General features: G+C 44.1%; 1 protein-coding gene across 7 annotated transcripts in view; it reads left to right on the plus strand.

The window, feature by feature from the left end:
- Positions 1–17,140, plus strand: part of dlgap1a (discs, large (Drosophila) homolog-associated protein 1a) — a 539,147-nt gene that overhangs the window by 315,904 nt on the left and 206,103 nt on the right. For all 7 annotated transcript variants that reach the window (XM_078397270.1, XM_078397269.1, XM_078397275.1 and 4 more), the window contains one exon: positions 14,145–14,239. The gene's annotated coding sequence lies outside the window, so the exon portion shown is untranslated. The remainder of the gene's footprint in view (positions 1–14,144; positions 14,240–17,140) is intronic.

The raw sequence follows: 17,140 nt of genomic DNA on the forward strand, positions 1-17,140 counted from the left end.
TAAAATATAATGCATTTAGACTCTTTTACATTTCAATGCTTGAGGTGAAATAAGCTCTCCGTTAATAATTACTAAGAAGGGCACTCCTGTCTTGAGATTTTAACCGATAAAATATTCAGGATTCTTCTCTCAAATGATATGTCTCAGAATCCATTAAGGGGGTGATTTTTGTAATCTTTGCATCGATTTGGATAATAGTCATTAAGAATGAGTAAATCGAGTGGATTTACAGCTGATTTTTTTTTCCTCCTGCGCTTGCATGTCAGTGATAAAATCCAGCACTCCTGCTCGACAATGTCATGCTCTATTTGTTCCAGAGTCATGTGGTTCAAGACAAAATGCCCTGCTGATAACTTGTGAACTAGCTGCCTTCCAGCAATTAAAGTTACTCACGGTACTCTGGAGCTGTTTTTAAAGCACTTCAGCCTGTGAGTTGGGGGTAGGTGCTGCAGAATGGCTGACACAGTACAATTTTTGAACAGGGTGCCAGAGATATTTTAATTATAGATGGATGAGTTGGTTGAACGACTGAGCTCAGAAAACTTTGTGCCTAGAAATTGGAGTCCACCTTTATTTGGTGCATTGGACCCTGTCAAGAATCAAGAGGTCAATAGACAATAGACAATAGGTGCAGGAGGAGGCCATTCGGCCCTTCGAGCCAGTACCGCCATTCAATGTGATCATGGCTGATCATTCTCAATCAGTACCCCGTTCCTGCCTTCTCCCCATACCCCCTGACTCCGCTATCCTTAAGAGCTCTATCCAGCTCTCTCTTGAATGCATTCAGAGAATTGGCCTCCACTGCCTTCTGAGGCAGAGAATTCCACAGATTTACAACTCTCTGACTGAAAAAGTTTTTCCTCATCTCCGTTCTAAACGGCCTACCCCTTATTCTTAAACTGTGGCCCCTTGTTCTGGACTCCCCCAACATTGGGAACATGTTTCCTGCCTCTAACGTGTCCAACCCCTTAATAATCTTATACGTTTCGATAAGATCTCCTCTCATCCTTCTAAATTCCAGGTCCAAAATGGTGCCCAAGCCAGGCGACTCTGTGGGTGCTGGTCACAGAAGTGGCTCTGCAACCATGCATTACAATCGCTCCACTCCTTTAAATCTGTACACTGTAGATGGCTCGATTGTAACCGTGTATAGTTGGCACACAACCAAAGCTTTTCACTGCACCTCGGTACACGTGACAATAAACTAAGCTCAACTAAGCTAAACTAAAAAGAGTGTTTAATTGTCATATGTACTGACAATAAAACAACAACACTAACAAAATTCTTACTTACAGCAGTATAATAGGCCTGTAAACACAATTATAAATGGATGATATGTTGTTAAGAGAAATTTTATAAAGTTTAGCACAGTTCAGTTGAGGAACCTGCAAAAAATTAATAGAACTGGAAAAATGTATTTATAAAAGATGGTTAAAGCAAGATGGTGCATCTTTGCCATAGGTAACCATGGGAAGCTGGTCTCCACCTTTAAGAGCGCTGTCCAAAGTTCATAAGTTCTCGGAGCAGAATTAGGCCATTCGGCCCATCAACTCTGCCATTCAATCATGGCTGATCTATTTTTCCCTCTCAACCCCAATCACATGCCTTCTCCGCATAAGCCCTGACACACTTACTAATCAAGAATCTGTCTATCTCCATCTTAAAAATATCCATCGACTTAGCCTCCTCAGCCATCTGTGGCAATGAATTCCATAGATTCACCACCCTCTGACTAACGAACTTAGTCAGTAAATTACATAGCAATTGTAATAAAGTCGTATTACAATTTGGCCTTCGTGGAAGTGAGGAAAAGAGCAGGCAGGGGCACGGGCAAGTATGAGATGTAGCATTTTGGGAGGTCAAATGTAAGGGGAAAGTGTACAGTTAATGGCAGGACCTTGAACACTTCTGATGTGCAGTGGGAATTTAGGGTGCAAGCCCACAGCTCCCTGGAAGTAGCAATATAAGTAGCTAGAGTGGTAATGAAGGTGCATGGCATGCTTGGTCGGGACATTGAGTACAAGACTCAGGAAGTCACGTTTCAAGGTTTCAAGATCAAGGTCAGTTTATTGTCACATGTAAACAGCTTTATAAAGCGATGGCTCGGCCACCTTTGGAGTATTGTGTGAAGTTCTGGTCACCCCAGTACAAAAAGAATGTGGAGGCTTTGGGGAGGGTGCGGGAGAGATTTACCAGGAAATTGCCTGGATTAGAGGGTATAAGCCAGAGGGAGAGGTTGGACAATCTTGGATTGTTAACTCTGGACTCTGGATTGGGTGAATGCTAACATGAAAAAAAACTCTGCCTCTATGACCCTGTCATGTTCTGCACAGGCACCGTGGGCTGAATGGCCTGTTCCTGTGCTGTACTGTTCTATATTCTAACATGATTTCATGCATGAAGCTTATGTAATCAGTTTACTTATTTTCTTTTTGAGTCCAACAAACCTCTAATCAATTGATGTGGGAAAGAACAGCAGATGCTGGTTTAAATTGAAGGTAGACACAAAATGCTGGAGTAACTCAGTGGGACAAGCAGCATCTCTGAAGAGAAGGAATGGGTGACATTTCACGTCGAGACCCTTCCCCAGACTCTGAAGAAGGGTCTCGATCCGAAAAGTCACCCATTCCTTCCCTCCAGAGATGCTGCTTGTCCCGCTGAGTTACTCCAGCATTTTGTGTCTACCTTCTAATCAATTTAAATATTTTAATGTAAATTTTAGGTATTTTAAAAATATTATTGATTGAAATTGTTGCCTTATGATAGATATTTAAATACAGTTTAAAGGCCTTTGAGCTGGCACAGTGGTGCAGCTGGTAGAGTCACTGCCTCACAGAGACCCAAGTTCAATCCTGACCTCGGGTGCTATCTGTGTGCAGTTTGCACGTTCTCCATGCGACAGCGTGGGTTTCCTCCAGGTGCTCGGGTTTCCTCCCACGTCTCAAAGATGTGCAGGTTTGTCGGTTAATTGGCTTTTGTGAATTGCCCCCAGTGTACAGGGAGTGGATGCGAATGTGGTATAACATTGAACTAGTGCGAATGAGTGACCGATGGTCGGCGTGGACCAGTGGGGCCGAAGGGCCTGTTCCCATGCTGCTTAATCTTTCAATCAATCTGGTCAATAACTCACTTCAAACCATCAGACTAGTATCCTGGATCCAGACTGGATGCTTTCAAGAGAGAGTTAGATGGAGCTCTTAATGATAGCGGATTCAGGGGGTATGGGGAGAAGGCAGGAATGGGGAACTGATTGTGCATGATCAGCCATGATCACAGTGAATGGCGGTGCTGGCTCGAAGGGCCAAATGGCCTACTCCTGCACCTATTGTCTATTGTCTATTGTCTATCCAGGTCAAAATAGCTCATCCAAATATGATAAGCATTCATTGACAATTGATATCAGCAGGTATTTAAGATGCTTCTGATTTTTATTCCCTCTGTTTAGCTTCTGTTCAGCATCATCACATAATAGTAGTAGAAAGTCACTCAGTTGCATTAAATGCACTAGGTTTGCACTGTTATACCAATTAATATCCTTATCTTCAGTGGAATGTATTTCAGAGGCACATTTCAGCAAATTTACACGACCATATAGCATTTAAATGCTACCATTGGGAAAGAAGATATTTCGTGAGGAAGGACATTCTTGCTAGTGAGAGAGTGCAGCATAGGTTCACGAGGTTAATTCCCGGGATGGTGGGACTGTCATATGTTGAAAGAATGGAGCGACTGGGCTTGTATACACTGGAATTTAGAACGATGAGCAGGGATCTTATTGAAACATATAAGATTATTAAGGGATTGGACACACTAGAGGCAGGAAACATGTCCCCGATGTTGGGGGAGTGCAGAACCAGGGTCCACAGTTTAAGAATAAGGGGTAGGCCATTTAGAACGGAGATGAGGAAAAACTTTTTCACCCAGAGAGTTGTGAATCTGTGGAATTCTCTGCCTCAGCCAGCAGTGGAGGCCAATTCTCTGGATGCTTTCAAGAGAGAGTTAGATAGAGCTCTTACAGATAGCGGAGTCAAGGGATATGGGAAGAAGGCAGTAACGGGGTACTGATTGTGGATGATCAGCCATGATCACAGTGAATGGCAGTGCTGGCTCGAAAGGCCAAATGGCCTACATCTGCACCTATTGTCTATTGTCTATTATCTATTGTCAAAATATTAGATTAAAATGAAAGAAAGCCACAGAATGCTGGAGTAACTCAGCGGGACAGGCAGCATCTCTGGAGCGAAGGGATGGGTGACGTTTCGGATCAAGACCCTTCTTCAGACTAGATTAGATTAACATTACGGTGTCTGCTATCTTTTATAATACACTATCGGAGTATTCAGTAACTATCCTTTTCCATCCTTTTGGTTTTGATATAGACAATGATTGAAGTGATTTACTTTCCTGTTGGTTCAAGGAGCCGGGATGACAGCAAAGTCTGTCTCTCAGCTGCTGTGATCATGGACTATAAGAACTGACAGAAACACAAAATTGGACTAGTAGTAAGTGAAAAATGTAGCAATCCCTGTCACTGCACAGAGATCAGTGTTGTAAAGTACTTGAATCATTCCTACTGTTTTCATGTTGAATTAGCTCTCTTAAAGTCTGAGTGCCCAGCAGATGTATAGAAGGTCATAGTTATACAGCACGGAGACAGGCCCTTCGGCCCAACTCGTCCGTGCCGACCAAGATGCCCCATCTCGGCTATCCAAAACGTCACCTAATCCTTTTCTCCAGAGATGCTGTCAGACCCGCTGAGTTACTCCAGTTTTTTGTGTCTATTTTGGGTGGCACGGTGGCACAGCGGTAGAGTTGCTGCCTTACAGCGAATGCAGCACCGGAGACTCAGGTTCGATCCTGACTACGGGTGCCGTCTGTACGGAGTTTGTACGTTCTCCCCGTGACCTGCGTGGGTTTTCTCCGAGACCTTCGGTTTCCTCCCACACTCCAAAGACGTACAGGTACGTAGGTTAATTGGCTTGGTAAATGTAAAAATTGTCCCTAGTGGGTGTAGGATAGTGTTAATGTGCGGGGATCACTGGTCGGCGCCGATCCGGTGGGCTGAAGGGCCTGTTTCTGCGCTGTATCTCTAAATCTAAAAAAAAATCTAAATCTATCTTCCCTTTAAACCTTTCCTATCCATGTACCTGTCCAAGTGTCTTTTAAATGTTGTTATTGTACCTGCCTCAACTACCTCCTCTGGCAGCTCATTCCATGTACCCACCATCCTTTGTGTGATAAAGTTGCCCTTAAGGTTGCTAGTAAATCATTCGCCTCTCACCTTAAGCCTTTGTCCTTTGATTCTTGACTCTCCTACCCTGGGTAATAGACCATGTGCATTCACCCTATCAATTTCCCTCATAAGTTCATGAATGGACTTGATAGAGGTTTTTTAAATTTTAAGAGGGACGGACAGAGTTGACGTGGGTAGGCTTTTCCCTTTGAGAGTGGGGAAGATTCCAACAAGGGGACATAACTTCAGAATTAAGGGACAAAAGTTTAGGGGTAACATGAGGGGTAACTTCTTTACTCAGAGGGTGGTGGCTGTGTGGAATGAGCTTTCGGTGGAAGTGGTGGAGGCAGGCTCGATTTTATTATTTAAGAGTAAATTGGATAGGTATATGGATGGGAGGGGATTGGAGGGTTATGGTCTGAGAGCAGGTAGATGAGACTAGGTCAGAGAAAGTGGTCGGCGTGGACTGGTAGGGCCGAACGGGCCTGTTTCCGTGCTGTAATTGTTATATGGTTATATGGTTATATGGTAGGAGTATAATTAGGCCATTCGGCCCATCAAGTCCTCTCCACCATTCAATCATGGCTGATCTATCTCCCTCCTAACCCCATTCTCCTGCCTTCTCCCCATAACCTCTGACATCCGTACTAATCAAGAATCTATCTATCTTTGCCTTAGATATATCCATTGACTTTGCCTCCACAGCCTTCTGTTACAAAGAATTCCACAGATTCACCACCCTCTGACTAAAGAAATTCCTCCTTCCTAAAAGAAGTCTAATTCTATGACCTCTAGTCCTAGACTCTCCCACTAGTGGAAACATCCTCTCCACATCCACTCTATCCAAGCCTTTCACTATTCTGTACGTTTCAATGAGCCCCACCCCCTCATTCTTCTAAACACCAGCAAATATAGGCCTAGTGCTGTCAAACACTGTCATGATTTCATACACCGTAAGATCACCTTGTAACCACCTGTGCTCCAAGAAATAAAGTCCTAGCTTTCCCAATCATTCCCTCTGGCAACAATCTGAAGAAGGGTCTCGACCTGAAACGTCGCCCATTCCTTCTCTACTGAGATGCTGCCTGACCTGCTGAGTTACTCCAGCGTTTTGTGAAATAAATACCATCTGCAGTTATTTTCTTACAACAACTTCATAAATCTCATCTGCACCCTTTCCAGCTTAATGACATCCTCCTATGTCCCATGAGCAAAACTGAACACAATACTTCAAATGCCATCTCACCAAAATCTTTTACAAATGTAACATAACGTTACAATTTCTTTACTCAATGCCCTGATTGATCAAGGCAAATGTACCAAAAGCCTTCCTTACAACCCCACCCAGGGCCGTTTTTACAGCATTATGGGCCCCCGGGCAAAGCAGTGTCCTGGGGCCCCTACTGTTACTCTCCCCCACCCCCCTTTCCCTACCAGCCCCCCCCTGTCGTGCCGGCGAAAAGCACTTACCGAAAAGCACTTAGCGATGGACTTAGGGTGCTACACTGTTGCAAAAAGCACTTACAGATCGCTGTGAGAAGCACAGTGACCGAAAATGTTGCGAAAAAAGCACTTATTGAACCTACATTTTTAAAGTAGTATTTATTTATTGCAAGTCACTTAACATACACAGATCAGCATGGGGCCCCTATGCTCGTGGGCCCCCGGGCAAGTGCCCATCAGGCCCATGCGTTAAGACGGCCCTGACCCCACCCCCTATCTACCTGCGATGCCACTTTCAGGTAACTGTGCATCTGTATCCCTCGGTCCCTCTGCTCTCTAACACTCCCCAGGGCTCGATCGTTCATTGTGAAGGTATGGACTGGGTTTGATTTCCAAATTGCAACACCTCACACTTATCTGCATTCAACTCCATTAGCCATTCTTCAGCCCATTTGCTCAGCAATTGTAGTAATTTTTGCTGCAATTTTTGATCCTGCCTGTTAATTTTGATAACCATCTTCACTGTCTATAATACCACCTACAGTGCCATCTGCAAACTTATTCATTATGCCTTGGTGAAACTGATCAGTGGTTAGGGTATCCAATACCTAAACCTCACTCCTTCCACGAAAAACAAATAAAACAACACAGTGGCACATCTGGAACAGCTGCGGCCTCACAGCACCGGAAACAGCGGTGCGTTCCTGATCACGGGTATAGGTCTGTGCGGAGTTTGCATCTGGTCCTTGGGTTTCCACCGGGTGTTCAGTTTTCTTCCCATAACCTCAAAACGTTCAGGTCTGTAGGTTAATTCATCTCTGTAAATTGCCCCCCCTAGTGTGTAGGGAATGGATGAGAATGAGAGTGAGAGATAACAGAGAACAAAGGTGACTGTGTGAGCGGGCTTGTCTCCAATGCTGTATCTAAAACATTAAAACTAAAATTTAATTCTGGAATATGAAACAAAAACGGAAAAGGAAGAACTCAGCGAGACAGGCAACATTTGTGGGAAGAGAAATCAGCCAACATTTCTGTTCAGGGATTCTTCCTCAGATCTGTTTTGAACTTGGGGCTTCGGCCGACACAGTGGCGTGGCGGTAGAGTTGCTGCCTTACAGCGCCAGAGACCCTGGTTCGATCCCAATTACGGGGCTGTCTGTACGGAGTTTGTACGTTCTCCCCGTGACCTGCGAGGGTTTTCCCCGGGAGCTCCAGTTTCCTCCCACACTCCAAAGACGTACAGGTCTGTAGGTTAATTGGCTTGGTAAAAAGTGTAATTTGTTCTTGGCGTGTGTAGGATTGTGTTAATGAGTGGGGTGTTGTGTTGCTGGTCGGCACGGACTCATTGGGCCAAAGGGCCTTTTTCCGTGGTGTATCTCTAAATCTAAAAACGAAACACTGAGTTGGACATTAACTAATGCCACTTAACACGTTGAGTTCCTCCAGTATTTCTGTTTTTGCTTCTCACTCCTTTGAAATTCTATTCAACCATTGAAATGCCTACTTAACCCAAATGGGCCCAGATCAGATACATGGGATACAGCTGTCCTTCCTTTCAGTAACCCAAATAGGATATGGTAGCATTCCACAGAGAATTCGGCAAATTAAAGAGGAATTCGGCAAATTAAACCAGGAATATTAGCAATTCATTTTCATTTTATGATTCCAAATGAATGATTTCCCTTTTCTGTTTGGTAGAGTATTAGTACAAATAAAGCAGCAAAGGTCCCCTGGTAACTCCAAAGTAATGCTTTTCATTCCCAAAACAATCCTTGCACAAAAGCCTTTTCAAAAAAGTCGCTACATTTGTTTGCTTTGTGCCAAAATACTTAGAAAATCAATCAAGCAAAATTAACTTGATATTTTCGAAAGGAAATCATGCTTGAGAATATTTACTAGGACTCTATGAAGATATAACAAACAGGGGGGATAAAGGAAAACCAACAGGAATATATTATTTCTGGATTTGCAGATGGCATTCAATAAAGTTTCACATGAAAGGGTATTGAACAAGATGAGTTGTGCAGGAAGGAACTGCAGATGCTGGTTTACACCAATAATAGACACAATATCATGCTAGATCTATGTTATCCCACTTACACATCCACTCCCCACACACTAAGGCCAACTTACAGAGGGCCAATTAACCAACAAAACCTGCACGTCTGTGGAATGTGGGAGGAATCCAGAGCACCTGCATGAAACCTATGCAGTCATGGTCAGTATGGACATTGTGTTGGTGTATAGTGTTCCCTTTCACACAAAGAGTGGTGGGTGTATGGAACAAGCTGCCAGAGGCAGTAGTTAAGGCTGGGACTATCACAACATTTAAGAGACAGTTCGACAGGCACATGGATAGGACAGGTTTGGAGGGATATGGACCAAGCGCAGGCAGGTGGGACTAGTGCAGCTAAGACATGTTGGCCGGTGTGGGCAAGTTGGGCCGAAAGGCCTGTTTCCACACTGTATCACTCTATGACTCTAATATGCTGGAGTAACTCAGCGGGACAGGCAGCATCTCTGGACCAAAGGAATAGGTGATGTTTCAGGACAGAAGGGTCTCGACCCGAAACTTCACCCATTCCTTCTCTCCAGAGATGCTGCCAAGATGAGTTGTGCTGGGGGAAATATATTTAGTTTAGTTTAGTTTAGTTTAGTTTAATTTAGAGATACAGGTGGAAACAGGCCCTTTGGCCCACCAAGTCCAAACTGACTATTGAACATCAGTCTGAAGAAGGGTCTCGACCCGAAACGTCGCCCATTCCTTCTCTCCCGAGGTGCTGCCTGACCTGCTGAGTTACTCCAGCATTTCGTGAATAAATACCTTCGATCCATTCACACTAGATCTCTGTCATCCCACTTTCCCATTCCCGACACAATTTACATAGTCCAATTAAACTATAAACCCACACACCTTTGGGATGTAGGAGGAAACCGGGGCAGCCAAAGGAAACCCGTGCGGTCAAAGGGCGAGCGTACAAACTCCGCACAGACAGCACCTGAAGGTAGGATGGAACCCAGGTCTCCGGCGCTGTAAGGCAGCATCTATACCAGCTCTGCCACTGTGCCGCCCAATTGGCATGGATTGGGAAATGGATAGCTAACAACAACAGACAATTGAGAGAAATGGATCATATTTGGATTTGTAAGAAGTAACTAAAAGGGTGCCACAGAGATTAGTACTAGGTCCTAACGCTTTATAATGTGTGTTCATGATGGGCATGAAGTGACCAAATTAGCAGATGGTACAAAATGAAATAGTTGTGAGACTACAGCGAGCCTGCAAAGGAACATGGATCAGTTAAGGGAGCGATAACTTAAGGCAGAGGTCGGCAGATGAGCTCCAACGCGAGAAACTGTGAGCTACAAAGGAATTTCAAAGTCCTAGTACATGAAACACAAAGGGTTTCCATTCAAATTACAAAGGCTAATGGATTCATTGGCCTTCGTTGCAAGGAAAATGGAGTATAAAATCAGGGAGGATTTGATGCAACTTTAGGGCACTGGTGAAATTGTGTCTGGAGTACTGCATAGAGGTTTGATCTCTACATTTAAGGAAGAATGAAATTAGACTGCAGGCACTGCAGAGAAGATGCACTTGAATGATTCCTGGAATAAACTGTGTTAGTATGTGGAGAGAAGGTGAGCAAATTGAGTGCGTTGTTCATGCAGTTTAGAGCACAGCACAGGAATGGGCCCTTCGGCCCACAATGTTAGTGCTGAACATAATGGCAAGTTAAACTGATCTCATCTGCCTGTGCATGATCCATTCCCTGCACTTCCATGTGCCTCTTAAATGCCACTATTGCATCTGCTTCCGCCACTAACCCCTGGCAATGTGTCCTAGTCCCCCACTAATCTCTGGGGAAAAACATTTAGCCCTGTGCATCTCCATTAGACTTTGCCCTCTCATCTTATAACTTTGCTCTCTAGTGTTGGGCATTTCCACCCTGGGACAAAAGTTCTGACTGTCTACTCTATCTATACCTCTCACAACTTTATATACTTCTATCAAGTCTTCCCTGAACCACTAATGTTCCAGAGAAAAGCCTTCTGGAGCAGCAGAAGTCTTCCGGAGGTGCGGCTGCCACTGAGAAGTCGAGGCAGGAGCCTTGCAGGCCAGCGGTTGATCCGGGCGGGCCAGCGGTTGAGCCTCGCAGGCCGGCGGTGGAATGTCGCGACCTCACAGATCGTAGGCGGAGCCTCGTAGGTCAACGGAGCCCACGGCCATCGGCGCCACAGATCCGTCCGGGGAGGACCCAACAGCGTTAGCGATGGTCGATGATGGCGCCGACCAACGGACGAGCAGGGACCACGTGGGAGTGAGGACGTCATTGCCGAGGGAAGGAACAAAGGAGGACCCAGTGTGGGGGGACTGCCGTGAGTGAGGGGGGGGAAGAACAATGGAGGACCGGCTTGGGGGGACCACAATCTGCAGTTGGACAGAGCAATGGAGGACACCTACAGCTTTGCTTGGCCAGGCCGACCCTGCAACGCCACCAGGACAATGGGCCTTTATGGCCAACTGCAACTTAAACATGATGCTAAAACCTGGTGGCTCTTGTATATGGTCTCAGTGGGTTATTTCTGTACAATAGACAATAGACAATAGGTGCAGGAGGAGGCCATTCAGCCCTTCGAGCCAGCACCACCATTCAATGTGATCATGGCTGATCATTCTCAATCAGTACCCCGTTCCTACCTTCTCCCCATACCCCCTGACTCCACTATCCTTAAGAGCTCTATCCAGCTCTCTCTTGAATGCATTCAGAGAATTGGCCTCCACTGCCTTCTGAGGCAGAGAATTCCACAGATTCACAACTCTCTGACTGAAAAGGTTTTTCCTCATCTCAGTTCTAAATGGCCTACCCCTTATTCTTAAACTGTGGCCCCTTGTTCTGGACTCCCCCAACATTGGGAACATGTTTCCTGCCTCTAACGTATCCAACCCCTTAATAATCTTATACGTTTTGATAAGATCTCCTCTCATCCTTCCTTTTATGGTCCTATGGCCCGTAATGGAACAATAAAATTCTTACTTGCAGCAGCACAACAGATATGTAAACATAGTACTCTGTAAAACCTATAATAAACAAGCACAAAAAGTTTAGTATGTGTAGGAAGGAACTACAGATGCTGGTTAAAAATAAAGGTAGACACAAAAAGCTGGAGTAACTCAGCAGGACAGGCAGCATCTCTGGAGAGAAGGAATGGGTGACATTTCAGATTAAGACCCTTCTTCAACCAAAAAGTTCCGTGTGTATATATATATATAAGAAAACAGACAAGTAAATAGATGAATTTTGTCTTGAGTAGGATTGGAATATAACAATTACCGCACTCATAACTGACAACCTACCAATTTATCTACCTGCACATTATTGAAATGGGCCTCAAACGTGAATATTTAATGATAAAATCTAATGCATTTCCAGTACTTTATTTATATTTAGTCGTTAACCCTATCCACAATTACAGTGCTGGTTTGCTTGACACTTCTGAACCTCGATGCAGTAAAAGAGGAGGAATTCTAGTTTATTCTCACTTGTATCGAGGTGCAGTGAAAAACTTTTGTTCCGTGCTAACCAGCCCGCGGAAAGACAATAATGATTACATCGAGCTATTCAAATTATACAGATACATGATCAGGGAATAATGTTTAGTGCAATGATATATCACATGAGGATATATATATATATACATACAGTACATGAGCATATATTAACATTGGGATGTGGATTGCATTGTTCAGCAATCAGTAAAGATACACTGTTTGTTCAAGCACACTGTTCATATTTGATCCTGAGCTAGAGACAACATTAAAGAGTCCGAACATTGGAAGTACCTGCTCCTAGTTTACAATTATTAACTCTTATCATTTCATCAACAGTTGAGGTTACTACAAATAATTTGTATATGTAACTTGAATTCACATCTGGTCTAGCCACACGCATCTGAAAAATAACCATTCCACACTTGGAGCCATTAAATGTCTCATTGAGTGAAATTGGTTGTGCTGATCCTTTCCGATGATATAACTCCTAGTTTTCAATCATTGTACATAACCTGTAAAGGCAGATGGAGTATTGATTTTCCAAATATTGAAAAAGTAAGAGTCGCTCATGTGGCATTTCAAGTGAAAAATAATTCTAATACAGGTGGTGTCCTGGTGGATGTTGGGTAATGGACTATCCTTCATTTTGGAGGGAATGAAGATGTATTTGGAAGAGTGAGCCTCAAACATGTATGTACTGTGAAAATCATATTGGTCACATTGGTCTCTCTCTCTCCATCCCATCCCCTCTCCCTTTCCCCCTCTGTCTTGCCCTCTCCCTTTCCCTCTCCCACTCTCACTCTCCTGCTCTCCCTCTCTCTCTTTCCCTCCCCCTCTCTCTCCCCTCCCTCCATCCATCTCTCTCTCTCTCTCTCTCCCTCTCTCCCTCCCTCCATCCCCTCTCTTTCTTTCTCTCACAATCTCTTTCTTTCAACTCTTTCAATGGGATTCTTAATTTTGTAGAATGATATTACCTTAATTTAATTAACACCCCTTTTCTCTCTCTCTCTCTCTCTCTCTCTCTCTCTCTCTCTCTCTCTCTCCTCTCTCTCTCTCTCTCTCTCTCTCTCTCTCTCTCTCTCTCTCTCTCTCTTCTCTCTCTCTCTCTCTCTCTCTCTCTCTCTCTCTCTCTCTCTCTCTCTCTCTCTCTCTCTCTCTCTCTCTCTCTCCTCTCTCTCTCTCTCTCTCTCTCTCTCTCTCTCTCTCTCTCTCTCTCTCTCTCTCTCTCTCTCTCTCTCTCTCTCTATCTCTCTTTTTCTCCCTCTCTCTCTCGCCCCTCAATTTATCAACATACGACAAATCTCAAATGGAGAATTAGCAAAAATCAAGTAGAATGGTTTTCCTTATCATAGTTTTAGTAAAATTAGTAAGGCCCCACTTGGCCCGTTATCTCTCAAATTCAATCTAAAAAAAATGGTTTCCGCATGAACTGCTTCTCGAAATACTCTCCAGCATTTTTATTCCTTCCTAATTTATCTGCAAAGATATGGAAGTGTGTGCTGAGGTAAACTAAGGGTATATTTTAATACTCAAAATTCAGATGTACCTATTTCCCTGAATCTGTGGAATTCTCTGTCACAGGATGCAGTGGAGACCAATTCACTGGATGTATTCAAGAGAGAGTTGGATATAGCTCTGAGGGCTAACGGAATCAAAGGATATGGGGAGAAAGCAGGAACAGGGTACTGATTCTAGATGATCATATTGTATGGCGGTGCTGGCTTGAAGGGCCGAATGGCCTACTCCTGCACCTATTGCCCATGTATCTATGTTTCTATTTCTTTGTACATTGAGATAGTTTGGTTAGTGCTGCTGACTAAATTTGTCCGTGGTACATTACATCGCAGCTGTGTCACTCCGGCACTGTAGCTTTTTATAAACTTTATTCATTACCTTGTTTCATTTTGTTTTTCAGCTAAACGTTTATTCATCAATTTGACAAGAGCACATGGGAAGAAAACAATCACAAAGGAGCAGGAAAGAACAAGGAGTCAGGGAACCCAGAAAAAGGTAATTAAGCTTTCATTACTAGAAGGAGAGATAGATTATAAAATGCAAAATGTGTGAAGAGGTTGAAATTAATTATGTTGCTGAAAATGTAATTCAGATGTAAAAATCTAAATGTGAATAAAAGCTTGAATTTGGGCAACAGCAAAATTGCTATGATGGGTCATTGGCTAAAACAACTTAATAATATAATAATATTCTTCCTAAGGATGAAGTATTTTACAACCAAAGAACAGTATAATCACATCATCAGTCTATTAACAGTGGAACAGTGCTGGATGAATAAAATAAATGTAGCACATCTATTTTACAGATTAGCGATTACTGCAAAGCATGTTAACTTGTAATGCATTCGTTTGCACTTAGATAAAGCTTTAGAAAGGAAATCTCTGCTCAGACAATGGGAGGTCTTTGCGTCGGGAGGAGCTGCAGGCCATCCTTTCCCCACCTGTATTTCATTCTCCCATGTCCCAAAGATGTGTTGGTTGGTTAATTGACTACAGTCAGTTGCCTCTATTGGACAAATGAATAGTAGAATCTTGGGAGGGAAGTGAGGGAGTGGAGGGAGAGAGTATTGATGAGGATGTGGGAAAAATAAAATGGAATTAGTGCAAGATTTATGTACATGGGTGCCTGATAAACAGTTACGGACCCAATGTACCAAAGGACTTGTCTCTATGCTGTACAACTCTATGACATCCCTTATTTTTCATCAGGAATGCCTTTCCCTGATTTAGAATATAGAATATAGTCTCACAGCACAGGAAAAGGCTCTACCACCCACAATATTTGTGCCAAACGTGATGCAAAGTTAAACTGATCTCATCTGCCTGTGTATAATCCATATCCCTCTGTTCCTGACACTTCCACGTGCCCATCTAAAAACATCGTAAATGCCACTGTCATACCTGCCTCCACCATCAGCCCCCGCAATGGTTTGGTTTAGTTTACCTTAGTGTAGAGATACAGCATGGAAACAGGGCCTTCTGCCACCGTGTCTGCAGCAACCAGCGATCCCCGCACATTAATACTATCCTACACACACTAGGGACAACTTTAACATTTACACCAAGCCAATTAACCTACAAACCTGTACGTCTTTGGAGTGTGGAAAGAAGCTGCTGATCTCAGAGAAAGCCCCACGCAGGTCACGGGGAGAACGAACAAACTGCATTCAAGGCTCCCACCACTCTCTGTGCAAAAAACTTGGCCCGCACCTTTCAGTTAAGCATTCCCCCTCTCACCTTATAGCTATGCTCTCTAGGTGAAGGGAGACAATTTTATAAGAATCTGAGGGGTATCTTTTTCTCTCAAAGAATGGTGGGTGTATGGAACGAACTGCCGGAGGAGGTAGTGTAGGACAATAACTGCAGATGCTGGGACAAATCAAAGGTATCACAAAATGCTGGAGTAACTCAGCGGGTCAGGCAGCATCTCAGGAGAGAAGGAATGGGTGACGTTTCGGGTTGAGACCCTTCTTCAAACTGATGTCAGGGGAGGGGGCGGGACAAAGAAAGGATGTAGTAGAAGATGGTGGGAGAACTGGGAAGGGGAGGTTAGTTGAGGCAGGAACTATGTTTAAGAAGCAATTAGACAGGTACATGGATAGGACAGGTTCAGAGGGATTTGGGCCAAGATCGGTGGGACTTGGGGCGGCATGGTGGGGCGGCACGGTAGCGCAGCGGTAGAGTTGCTGCTTTACAGCGAATGCAGCGCCGGAGACTCAGGTTCGATCCTGACTACGGGTGCTGCACTGTAAGGAGTTTGTACGTTCTCCCCGTGACCTGCGTGGGTTTTCTCCGAGATCTTCGGTTTCCTCCCACACTCCAAAGACGTACAGGTATGTAGGTTAATTGGCTGGGTAAATGTAAAAAATTGTCCCTAGTGGGTGTAGGATAGTGTTAATGTACGGGGATTGCTGGGCGGCACGGACTTGGTGGGCCGAAAAGGCCTGTTTCCGGTTGTATATATATGATATATGATATGACTTGCGTAGATGGGACATGTTGGGCGGTGTGGGCAAGGTAGGCCGAAGGGCCTGCTTCCACGCTGTATGACTCTATGACTCCATGACTCTGGTGTTGAACATTTCCACCCTAGGACAATGGTTCTAACCATCTACCCTATCTATGCCTCTCATAATTTAATTTTATTTATGAACCACGCCTGGCTTGGCAGAAGCAAAGCTGAGCTTCACACTCCCACTACACCAACAGCAATCTGCTTGTAAGCTCGTTAAGCACTCGATGCTCATGGTAAATCTGCAGAGGTCCACTCAATATGCTTCTGGAATTTTATTAGTGCCATCAGAAGGCGCCATAAAATTAATTATCTGTGTATTGATTAATTACTCTCTATCCCCTAAAAATGCTCAGAATTCTTTCACACTTCTGCTCTCTGCTGCATTTCCTTCTTGTATTACCGTCTAATACAAAGTTGCTGAACACATGGCTTTGCATTCACAGTGCACTGAATTGTAACAGGGCTTTAATCATCTCAAATGATTCATTTTCCACTTGACAGAATGGAAAAACAAGAGCTTTTCACTGTAAGTGCAGGTTGTGCATGGAGACAACTCAGCCATTATTCACGGCAGATCTTGACAAAATCACCAGACGGAGTCCAAGAAAATTACTTGATGGTGTGGGTTTATGGGATTTAAGCCAGTTACAGTCATAGAGTCAAACAGCATGGAAACAGGCCCTTCGGCCCAACTTGCCCACTACGACCAACATGTCCCAGCTATATTAGTCCCACCTGCCTGTGTCTGGTCCATGTCCCTCCAAACCTGTCCTATCCAAGTACCTGGCTAACTGTTACTTAAATGTTGGGATAGTCCCAGCCTCAACTACCCCAGGATGGCAGGAGTGATACTCTCCTTGTTCGTTTTGAGTCTTCACTGGA

The sequence above is a fragment of the Rhinoraja longicauda genome, chromosome 4, assembly GCF_053455715.1.
Source record: "Rhinoraja longicauda isolate Sanriku21f chromosome 4, sRhiLon1.1, whole genome shotgun sequence".
Classification (NCBI taxonomy): Eukaryota; Metazoa; Chordata; class Chondrichthyes; order Rajiformes; family Arhynchobatidae; genus Rhinoraja; species Rhinoraja longicauda.